This window comes from Nicotiana attenuata, chromosome 1, assembly GCF_001879085.1.
Source record: "Nicotiana attenuata strain UT chromosome 1, NIATTr2, whole genome shotgun sequence".
NCBI classification, from domain to species: Eukaryota; Viridiplantae; Streptophyta; class Magnoliopsida; order Solanales; family Solanaceae; genus Nicotiana; species Nicotiana attenuata.
Genome location: NC_031989.1, coordinates 94,411,737 through 94,422,706, shown reverse-complemented (window position 1 = coordinate 94,422,706; position 10,970 = coordinate 94,411,737). Strand labels below are relative to the sequence as shown.

General features: G+C 37.2%; 2 pseudogenes; one reads left to right on the top strand and one right to left on the bottom strand.

Annotated features, from left to right (window-relative positions):
- LOC109230641 lies at positions 220–4,023 on the top strand (annotated as a pseudogene).
- On the bottom strand, positions 4,126–6,566 carry LOC109230645 (annotated as a pseudogene).

Sequence of the window (10,970 nt, the reverse complement as noted above, 5' to 3'; positions counted from 1 at the left end):
CACCTAATATTTCTTTCAATTCGGTTTTAAATAATTTTTAATCCTCATTTTAGATACAAATGTTCCAGTTGGAATGGCTCTAAACCTTAGTCAAGTATTCATTTATTAATTATTCATGTAATTGTCCTTTATTCTGCTTATGTTTAACAGGTCATCGTTTAACTACTGAAATTTTCAGTCAACCAATGAAAGCTCACAGCTCATTTTGTTGTTCGTAAACTAGAATCTCTAAGCAAACTTAATTTTTATCAAACACCACCTTTTTCAACTGAGTATACTACCCATTCAAGAAATAAGAGAGAGACCTTGTTCTTTTTGAGAGATTCTGTGTTCTTTATACAAAAACTCCATATTGCATCACATACACACGAGAGAGAGAGAAAGAGGGACATGGCTTATGCTGCTATTGCTTCTCTTATGAACACCATACAACAATCAATGGAATCGACTGGACTTGTGCTGCAATTGTTCTATCAAAAGCTTGAATCCTTGAGAGCTATTATGGAGAATCCGTGCAATATAACAGGTGATCATGAGGCATTAACAAGCTTGGAAGCGCAAATAGCAGAGCTAGCAGACGAAGCAGAATATAAAGTTGACTTGGAATCAAGAAATATAGTTATGCCCGAAAATGAAAAAAAACAAAGAAGAGCTTTTGTGAATCTATATTCCCTCGTAAAAGAAGTAGTAGGACGCATTGATTCAACGATGAAGAAGTGGATGGCAATCCAAAACAAGCTCAAGAACATCCAAAATTTGTCTCTTGTCAGTACGTCACGACATGGCTTAGAGCCTGAGGATAAGATGGTTGGCCTTGAAAATGAATTCAAGATAATGCAGGATCAACTTGCTAGAGGAGCAAGGGAACTAGAAGTTGTCTCAATTGTCGGGATGGGGGGCATCGGCAAGACAACTTTAGCTAACAAAATCTATAGTGATCCATTCATTATGTCTCACTTTGACATTCGTGCAAAAGCAACTCTTTCACAAGAGTATTGTGCGAGAAATGTGCTTCTAGGACTTCTTTCTTCTATAAGTGGAAAGACCAATGAATTTCACGAGCAGCAAGACGATGATCAACTAGCAGACCGACTACAGAAGCTTCTAAAATGCGGGAGGTACTTGGTAGTCATTGATGACATATGGACTAGAGAAGCATGGGATGATATAAGACGATGTTTCTCAGACTGTAACAATGGGAGTCGAATACTCATGACCACTAGGAATGTGGAGGTGGCTGAATGTGCTAGCTCAGGTAAGACTCCTTATCATATGCGCCTCATGAATTTTGATGAAAGTTGGAGTTTGTTGTACGAAAAGGTCTTTGTGAAAGACTGTTATTCCCCTGAATTTGAACAACTTGGCAAAACAATTGCACTTAATTGTGGAGGCTTACCTCTAGCACTTGTTTTGATTGCTGGACTTCTCTCCAAAATTGGTAAATCATTGGATGAGTGGAAAAGTATTGTCAAGAATGTAAGTTCAACGGTAAACACTGAGGTTAATGTCCAATGCATGAGGGTAGTTGCATTAAGTTACCATTACTTGCCTCATCACCTAAAACCGTGCTTTCTATATTTTGCAATCTTCCAAGAGGATGAACTGATTTTAGTCAATAAACTTGTGGAATTATGGGCAGCAGAGGGATTTTTGAAGGTAGAAGAGAGGAAAAGCATAGAAGAAGTGGCAGAAAAATGTCTAAAAAACTTATAGATAGAAGTTTAATTTCCATCCGCAATTTGAGATTTGATGGAAAAATTGATATTTGTGGGATGCATGATGTGACCCGTGAACTCTGCTTGAGAGAAGCTCGAAACATGAACATTGTGAATGTTACGAGGGAAGAGAAATATCAAAATCCATGTGTGCAATCCATGCATTTTTCCTCTAAGAGTCGAGGTCGGATCAGTATCCATGTGATCAAGTATGAGTCTATTACTGAGAAAATACTGGAAAGGTATCCTAAAAATGAGGTTCGTTCTATTATCTGTTATAGGGTGAATATGTTCATGCCAAAGTTGTTGCACTTCAAGCTAGTAAGAGTACTAGATCTTGCTTTAATGGGATTTTCTGCTTTTCCCGGTTCGATTCTTGATTTAATTCACTTGAGATACCTAGCTTTGAGGCTTTCTCCTGGCTTGCAGCATTATCTAGGAGAAGAGATTTCCTCATCTTTTGCAGTAGACATTCCTCCATCTATATCTAGCCTATGTTATCTGCAAACTATTATACTTAGGCTTTTACAACCTAATGCCCGGCAATATCCTCTGGTATTACCAAACGAAATTTTGACGATGCCACAATTGAGGCACCTCCATTTGGACTGGAATTACTTGCAGTATCATGGGCCTACGCAGAAAAGTTTGGTTCTAAAAAATTTGCAATGTCTGTCTGGATTGAATCCTTGGCATTGTACTAGGTCCGTCTTTAGACAATTTCCCAATTTAAAGAAGTTGCAAATATGTGGCATCTGGGAAGACTTTCGTAGTCGAAAGGACCTCTATGAATTTCACTACTTAGATAAGCTCGAGGAATTAGATTTTGTTCTTACTTATTCATGTTATGCTTGCTTTCTGGAAAGCATTACATCTTCAGGCCTTTTGAGGTTCACGAGGCAAAAACGACAAGCAATTTTGCTGGAGAGACCATCTCGGGCCCTTCCTCCTACAGAATCTTTTCCATATTCAATCCTTCCTCCTCCAGATGCTTTCCCGCAGAACCTCAAGAAACTGGCTTTTTACGGGACTTGTTTGCAGTGGAACGATTTGAGCATTGTTGGTAAATTGCCCAAACTCGAGGCCCTTAAACTGGGAATTAGTGCCTGCATAGGCGTTGAGTGGAAGGTAGTTAAGGATGGTTTTCCTAGCTTGAAGTTTTTGCTACTGGAACGTTTGAAGGTTCGCTACTGGAGAGCCAGTTGTGATCACTTTCCGTGCCTTGAACGGCTATTTCTTGAACATTGCTGGAATTTGGATTCAATCCCTCAAGATTTTGCAGATATAACCACCCTTGCACTAATTGATATTAGGTGGTGTGCAGAATCTGTTGGGAATTCCGCCAAACAAATTCAACAGGATATTCTAAACAACTATGCAAGTTTTATGGAGGTCAATATTCATGAGCCTCAGTAAGACATCTTCTTCCTTGATTTACTTCTTATAATTGTTTCTTGTGGTTGTATTTTTGTATCCAAATTATAAATGCTAAGGCTTGTTTGGTCAAGAGTATAGTAAACAGATAGTCTTACTTTAGATTCATAGATTAACAATCCTCTTAAATGTCCATGATTCTTAGTTTGCTGCTCTAGGAGCCATACTTTCATTAGCGGGCATGTCAAGTAAGAATTTAGTTCTGCGCACTGCTGTATATTTTGTTATATTATTGTGTAAAATTGATCTACAACAACATATAACTCTTCATAGTAAGCTCGATATAGTAACCTAGATAATAGAGCAATAACCTACTCTAATAAGTTAAATCGCATTGATAGTGTGAAAATCATCTTCTATGAGTTAAATCCATCAAATAATAATGCGTAACATGTTCTACCTGCATGCTCATTCTTGCTATAATTTTCTCTTGTTTATTAATTTTGAGAAATCTAACAATTCATTATTCATCCTTTGTGGATGTTTCTTTTTTTTTTTTTTTTCTGCAGAAACAAGCAACGAGGACCAAGCAGTTCAGTAGCCCTTCCCACTATCAGTATTTGAGGAACCAGTACACTTGTTGTAATTGATGTAACGGACTGTGCAAAATCTGTGGGAATTCCGCCAAGCAGATTCAACAGGACATTGAAGATAACTATGCAAGTTCAGTTGAGGTCCATATCACTTAGTTTGGAATTGGATTTTTCGAATTTCCATGGAATTTCATTTTTGTTGTGTTAGTTCTAAATATTAGTAGGTTGGAATTGGTTTTTTGTTCAGTCTTTTCTAAATGTTGGTAGGTTACAGGAGAAACTAGACCTGTATAAACAAGTAAGGAAATTAAGTTTTCTTTTGCTATTATACATACACCTTGAAGGAGAAGGGGAGCCTTGGCGTAAAGTTGTTGCCATGTGACTAGCAGCTCACGGGTTCGAGCTGTGGAAATAGCCTCTTGCAAAAAGGCAGAGAAGGTTGCATACAATAGACCCTGTGGTCCGGCCCTTTCTCGGACCCCGTGCATAGCATGAGCTTAGTGCACCGGGCTGCCCTGACATAAACTTTGAAAGACCGCTAAATAGCATAGAATAGTTATTTACTTATATCATAAATAGGATGCATTAGTTCACTTAACAACAATCAAGTGAGAAGATGCCTTACAAGCCTAACTGATATAAAACTCAACAGATTTTGCATAGTTTTCTCCAATATCCTGTTGAAAACAAATTGTCTGATGAATGTACAAGTCAGCTAAGTATTTCAAAACTCAAAAAGTATATCATTTGCTACTAATAATCCTATAAGTTGGACACAGGAATACAAGTAATAACTATTAAAGTAATTCAACCAAAAAGACATAACGAAAACAGACCTCAATAGAACCACCATAGTTGTCTTCAATTGTATTCAGACTCCCTATGATTCCAGTAATTCCAATCCAAAGATAGGTGCCTCAATTGCGACATCTTGAAAATTTTCGACAAAAGATGATTCCTCTGATTGGATACAGACCCGGCGCTTTTGTGGAAAAATGCATGGATTGTTCAAATGGATTCTGATTTTCCGTAATAACATTCACAAAATTTACCTTTCCAGCTTCTCTAAAGCAGAATTCACGGATCACGTCATGCATTCCACAAGCTTTGATTTTTTCATCAAAACTCAAATAGCGGATGAAAATTAAACTTCTGTATAAGATTTTTTAGACATTTTTCCGCCACTTCTTCTAAGTTATCCATCTCTTCTACTATCAAAAAGCCCACTGCCACTACTTCTACGCTTTTCTTCCTTTCTACCCTCAAAAAGCCCTCTGCTACCCATAATTTCACAAGTTTATTCACAAAAATCAGTTCATCCTCAGGGAAGATTGCAAAATACAGAAAGTATGGTTTTAGGTGATGAGGTAAGTGATGGTAACTTAATGCCAACAACCTTAGAATATGTACTTATCATAGAAATTATATTCTCGGCAACACTTTTCCACTTATCCAATGATATACCAATTTTCAAGAGAAGTCCAGCAATCACAACAATTGCTAGAGGCAATCCTTTGCAATTTAATGCAATCTGTTTCCCAATTTCTTCAAACTCCAGAGAGAAATTTGCATTATCAATTATTTTTCTGTGCAGTAAATTCCAACTTTCATCAAAATTCAAGAGACGCATTTGATAAGGAGGCTTACCTGAGCTAGCATATTCAGCAACTTCCATATTCCGAGTAGTCTGGAGTTTTCGGATTCCATAGTTACAATCCGGAAAGCATAGTTTTATATCATCCTAAGCTTCTTTAGCCCATATGTCATCAATGACTATCAAGTACCTCCTGCCTTTTAAAAGCTTTTGCAGTCGATGTGCTGGTTGCCTATCATCTTGTTCCTCATAAAATTCATCAATCCTACCACTTCCACTTATAGAAGAAAGAAGGCTTAGGAGTACATTTCTCACGCAATACCCTTGCAAAACAGTAACTTTTGCACGAATGTCAAAGTGAGACATAATAAATGGATCATTGTATAATTTGATGGCCAAAGTTGTCTTGCCGATGCCCCCAATCCCCACAATTAGGATAACTTGTTGCTCAGTTGCTCCTCTAGCAAGTTGATCTTGCATCATCTCGAATTCATTTTCAAGACTAACCATCTTATTCTCGGGCTCTAAAGCACTTTCAAATGTAGAGGCAAGAGCCAAATTTTGTGCTTTCAGATTTTGGTTGTTCTGCATTGCTATCCACTGCTTCATGCAGGAATCAATGCGCATATTGCTCGTTTCAAGAGGAAATGGAGTTTCCAAATAGCTATTCTTCGGGAAATTTTGTTTGTCGCGAAGAGAACTTTTCTTGATTCTGAGTCGACTATATCGTCTATGCTGCATACAAGCTCTATCACTTCAGTTCCCAATCGCCTGTTACATTGCACGGTTTCTCCATAATAGCTCTCAAGGATTCAACCTTTTCATAGAACGATTGTAGGTTAAGTTCAGTAAGTTGTGTTGATTGTTGTATGGTGCTCATAAGGGAAGTAATAGCAGCATAAGCCATATATATTCCCTCTTTCACTCTTAATTTCTCTCTTATATGTGTGATAAAAATCAGGAGTTTCTGTAAAGAATAGCAGAAGAAGAGTATTATTTGGAAAATTTCTACTAGCCCAAGATCGTTAAATAAGACTGGAGGATTCAACTAAAGAAGAGGAAGCTTGAAAAGAGAACAGAGATTTTTGAAAGGAGAACTTTTTTATTGAAGAAGACTTTCTTGAATTTGGCTTCATTACAAATGAACAAGACACCCCCTATTTATACTAGCCTATGGATGATTCTAGATATGATTCTAGATAGTGTACAAAGAAGATTCTAGTAACCTTATCTTCTAACAACACTCTAGAATATCTAGATATATCTTATCTTCCCACAACATTCTAGAACATCTAGATATGTCTACAAGATAAATATCAAGGATACTACACTAGGACATTCTAGAGAATTCTATATTTTTCCAAAAAAAAACTTTATTTTTTTCACACTCCCCCTTAAAGTGATGTTTTGGAAGCTACCCCACGCTTGTCGCGGAAGAACTCAACCGATGCTTTAGGACGTGTCTTGGTGAAGATCTCAGCACTATTTTTCTGGCTCCTCTTGTTTCCCCAAGAACTGAAGGTTCTTCAGTTGGTCCTGCAAAGAGACATGAGTATGTGCTGACGAAATTTTCATCTCTGAAACGAGCTGGCCTTACAATAGTTCTTTTTGGTCTTCCTAAAACAGTTGAATCATCTCCTTGCTGAGTTTCATTTCTTTGAGTTCTCGGGCTCCCCTTTTCTCTTAGCTCCTTGATAACTGCATTATCTAAGGAAGTACCTATGATGGGCAGATTTGATGCTTCAAGGTTCAAGGGTTTAGAACCTGCCCCTTCTTCTGCAACTCCATAATATAAAGACACTTCGTCGAATATGACATCCCTTGAGACAACAAAGAGATGAGTTTTAGGATCCATGCACTTCCATCCCTTTTTTCTTTCATCATAACCGACAAAGATGCATTTCCTTGCCTTGGCATCTAACTTTCTCCGTTGAGAATCCGGAATGTGAACATAACAAATAGAGCCAAAAACCCTGAGGTGTTTCACGCTAGGCTTTTCTTCAAGCATTAATTCATAGGAGACTTCATATTATTTGGAGAAAGCGGCATCCTGTTAATCACGTACGCTGCATATTTCATACCTTCAGCCCACAAGGCTCTAGGTAAATTCTTGGCATGAAGACAACTCTTACATGTCTCAGTTAAGTGTTGGATCTTCCTTTCAGCCACTCCGTTTTGTTGTGGCGTATCAGCGCATGTCAGCTCTCTTTTAATGCCATGCTGACGACAAAAGGAAAGAAACTCATCTGATGTGAACTCACCGCCATTATCAGTTTGTAGCCGCCTTATTTTGGAATTGAGTTCACCTTCAACTGTTTCTTTGAACTCCAAAAACTTACTGAAAACTTCTGACTTGTGCTTCACAAAATAAATCCAAGTGAATCTAGTACAATCATCAATGAAAATTAGCATATAAGAGTAGCCTGAAAATGAAGGAGTTCTCGTTGGCCCCATCAAGTCACTGTGAATAAGTTCTAGTGGGGCATTGCACCTTGACAAGGATCTGTCAAATGGAAGACGATGTGCCTTTCCATATTGACAACCTTCACAAACCTCCCCTCCACCAAAATTTCTTAAGTTAGGCAAACCTTTTACTAGATTCAACTTTACCATGGCTTTTGATTTATCCATGCTTAGATGTCCAAGTCTAGCATGCCAAAGATGTGTATTATCATTGCTACTCATCTTCTCAATATATGAATTAGAGGCAGATAAGACATATAAATCGTTAACTCTCTTACCTGAGTGAACGATATCTGCCTTGAGCACCTTGATATTTCGGAGGAACTTCACATCACGCGGGACAAATAGCAAATAGTTTCCAGTACCTACAACATTTGCAATTGATAATAGATTTTTCTTCATACCTGGAACATGAAAGACACTGTTGAGGGTGATAGTGTCTTTTTGCTTCTCGTTGATCACAATAGTGCCTTGCTTCTCCACATTATGGACTGTACTATCTACTGTAACAATGACATCACGTCCGTTATATTCGCGAAAGGTGGAGAATTTGGATTGAACTCCAGTGAGATGGTGTCCACATCCTGAATCCACGATCCAGTCTCTTTCAAAATTTATGGACGCCATGGCATTTATTGCTCGAGTCTCCACTGCGAAGCCCTTTCCCCAGTCTTCTTCTTTTTCTTCTTCTTCATCAACTTTATTGGTTTGAGCCATATTGCTCTCTTTGGCTCGACAATATCTTTTTATATGCCCGACTTTGCCACAACGGTAATATTTTAAAAGTTTTTTACCGTTACTGGAAGACTTCCCCTTCTTTCCTGGCGAGCTTGAACCACTTGAGGATTGAAAGTGCACGATATCTCTTAATTTCCCTTTAAATTCCTCTTATCGGCAACAAGAGCATTTCCTTCCCCTTCTTTGATAGATACACGAGCCATCTGTTTGGCTAGTAGCTCTTGTGACGACAGCAAATTCTCAAATTCTTCCAAAGATGGTTGTTGAACCCATCCTTGAATTGATGTAACAAAGGGAATATATTCTGGCTTTAAACCATGAATAATAATTCTTCTTATTCGTGCTTCAGAGATAGCCTCATCCAGATTCAATAGAGAAATTTCGGACAGATTTTTAACCTTCAAAATATACTCGGGGATAGTGAGATTACCTTGAGTGGTGTTAGCTAACTCATTCTCCAAAATCTGTAGCCGAGCTTCATCCTTCTTGTTGAACAGTCGATCGAAGGTCCTCCATATTTCATGAGCTGATTTACACCTTATAATATGATCGAATAAATTAGGAGAGATAGACCTCTTTAGGATAAACTCCTCCTTAGCATTAATCTGCTTCTACTTCTTACGCGCATTGCAATTTTCCGGTGCGTCAGCAGGAGGACTTGTGTTACTCCCATTGACAACTTCCCACAAATCCTCACCAACAAGGTATGACTCCATACAACTCTTCCATACCTTGTAGTTGGACTGGTTCAATAACTTCATCCCCAGTCCATTAACACGACCACCCAAATCCATTTAGAGAAACCAGTTGAATCAGCCACTAACCCGACCTTGAAATCCAAAAGTCGTCTTATGGCTCTGATACCATGTAAAGAATAGCAGAAGAAGAGAATTTTTTGGAAAACTTCTGCTAGCCCAAGATCGTTAAATAAGATTGGAGGATTCAACTAAAGAAGAGGAAGCTTGAAAAGAGAAGAGAGATTTTTGAAAGGAGAACTTTGTTATTGAAGAAGACTTTCTTGAATTTGACTTCATTACAAATGAACAAGACACCCCCTATTTATACTAGCCTATGGATGATTCTAGATATGATTCTAGATAGTGCACAAAGAAGATTCTAGCAACATTATCTTCTAACAACACTCTAGAATATCTAGATATATCTTATCTTCCCACAACATTCTAGAACATCTAGATATGTCTACAAGATAAATATCAAGGATATTACACTAGGACATTCTAGAGAATATATTTTTTCAAAAAATCAACTTTATTTTTTTCACAGTTTCTGCACAGAGAAGAAAGCAGAATGTCTCTCACAACTAAGAGGTGAAACATATCACTCATAATAGTCAAAAAGAAAGGAGGAATTAACGCAAATAGCCGCTCACCTAATTTCTTAAACTATTAATAGACGGCGGATATATAATGTATATACAATTTATATATAATATATGCATAACTATGTATAATTAATATATAATCAATGTATACCGGCTAGAAAAAGTAAACATTAAATCTGACGGGCTATTTGTGTAACAATCCCAAAGAAAGCTACTAAGAGGAAAAAGCAGAAAGATTGGAGGTCACTATGATATTCTAAAAGCATCTACTAACCTATCATGTAAACAAAAGAAAAAAAGCTATCTCTCTCTGTCCTTTTTTTTTCCTTTTAATTTTGTCAAAAAGAGAGGTTCCTGATAGGAAAATGTACAAAACACTAGTATTAACTACAATCCTGAATTCATGATAATGACCCCAATTTTACTGCTTAATGGAAAAGGAAATATACCAAGTGAATAAAAGTAAATTACTCTTTCGTGCTTTCCGTGTGACCTATAGGTCAGGGGTTCGAGCTGTAGAATCAATCATTGATAGTTGCATTAAAGTAAGCGGCCTACATCACACTCCCTTGCAGAGGTGGATCTAAAATTCTTGGAACATGGGTGCACCACTAATAAAAAGAAGGAAAAAAAGTTTTATGTGAAAATCGATCCTTGATCCTTTGGTCAAATAACTCAGAACTCAACCAAGTGCACCATTAAGCTAGCGTTTGGCCATAGATTCCTAAATTTATTTTAGAAAACTTGATTTGGGTGAAGTTTGGTTTGAAGATGAAAATCTGTTTGGACATAATCTTTTCAAAACATATTTCATTTTTTTTTTTGAAAATATGAAATGTGGCTTATGCCCATAAGTTCTAAAAACTATCAAAAACATCCAACAATACCAAACAAACAAACTTGTTAATATTGTATATGCAGAACCTTCATCGATGTCATTCATTATCATTATCACAAACCATATTCTTAAGCATATATAAGTTTGGCACAAAATTATCATTTTATAGTGAACTACATAATACACTATCCTAAAACTATAACCTGATATTTTAATATCAACTGCTAATAACCCAATTAATAACTCTATAATTTGTCAAATTGCAATAATATTACAAGATCCATCAGTCCAAAAGAAAATGATACCTCCTCCG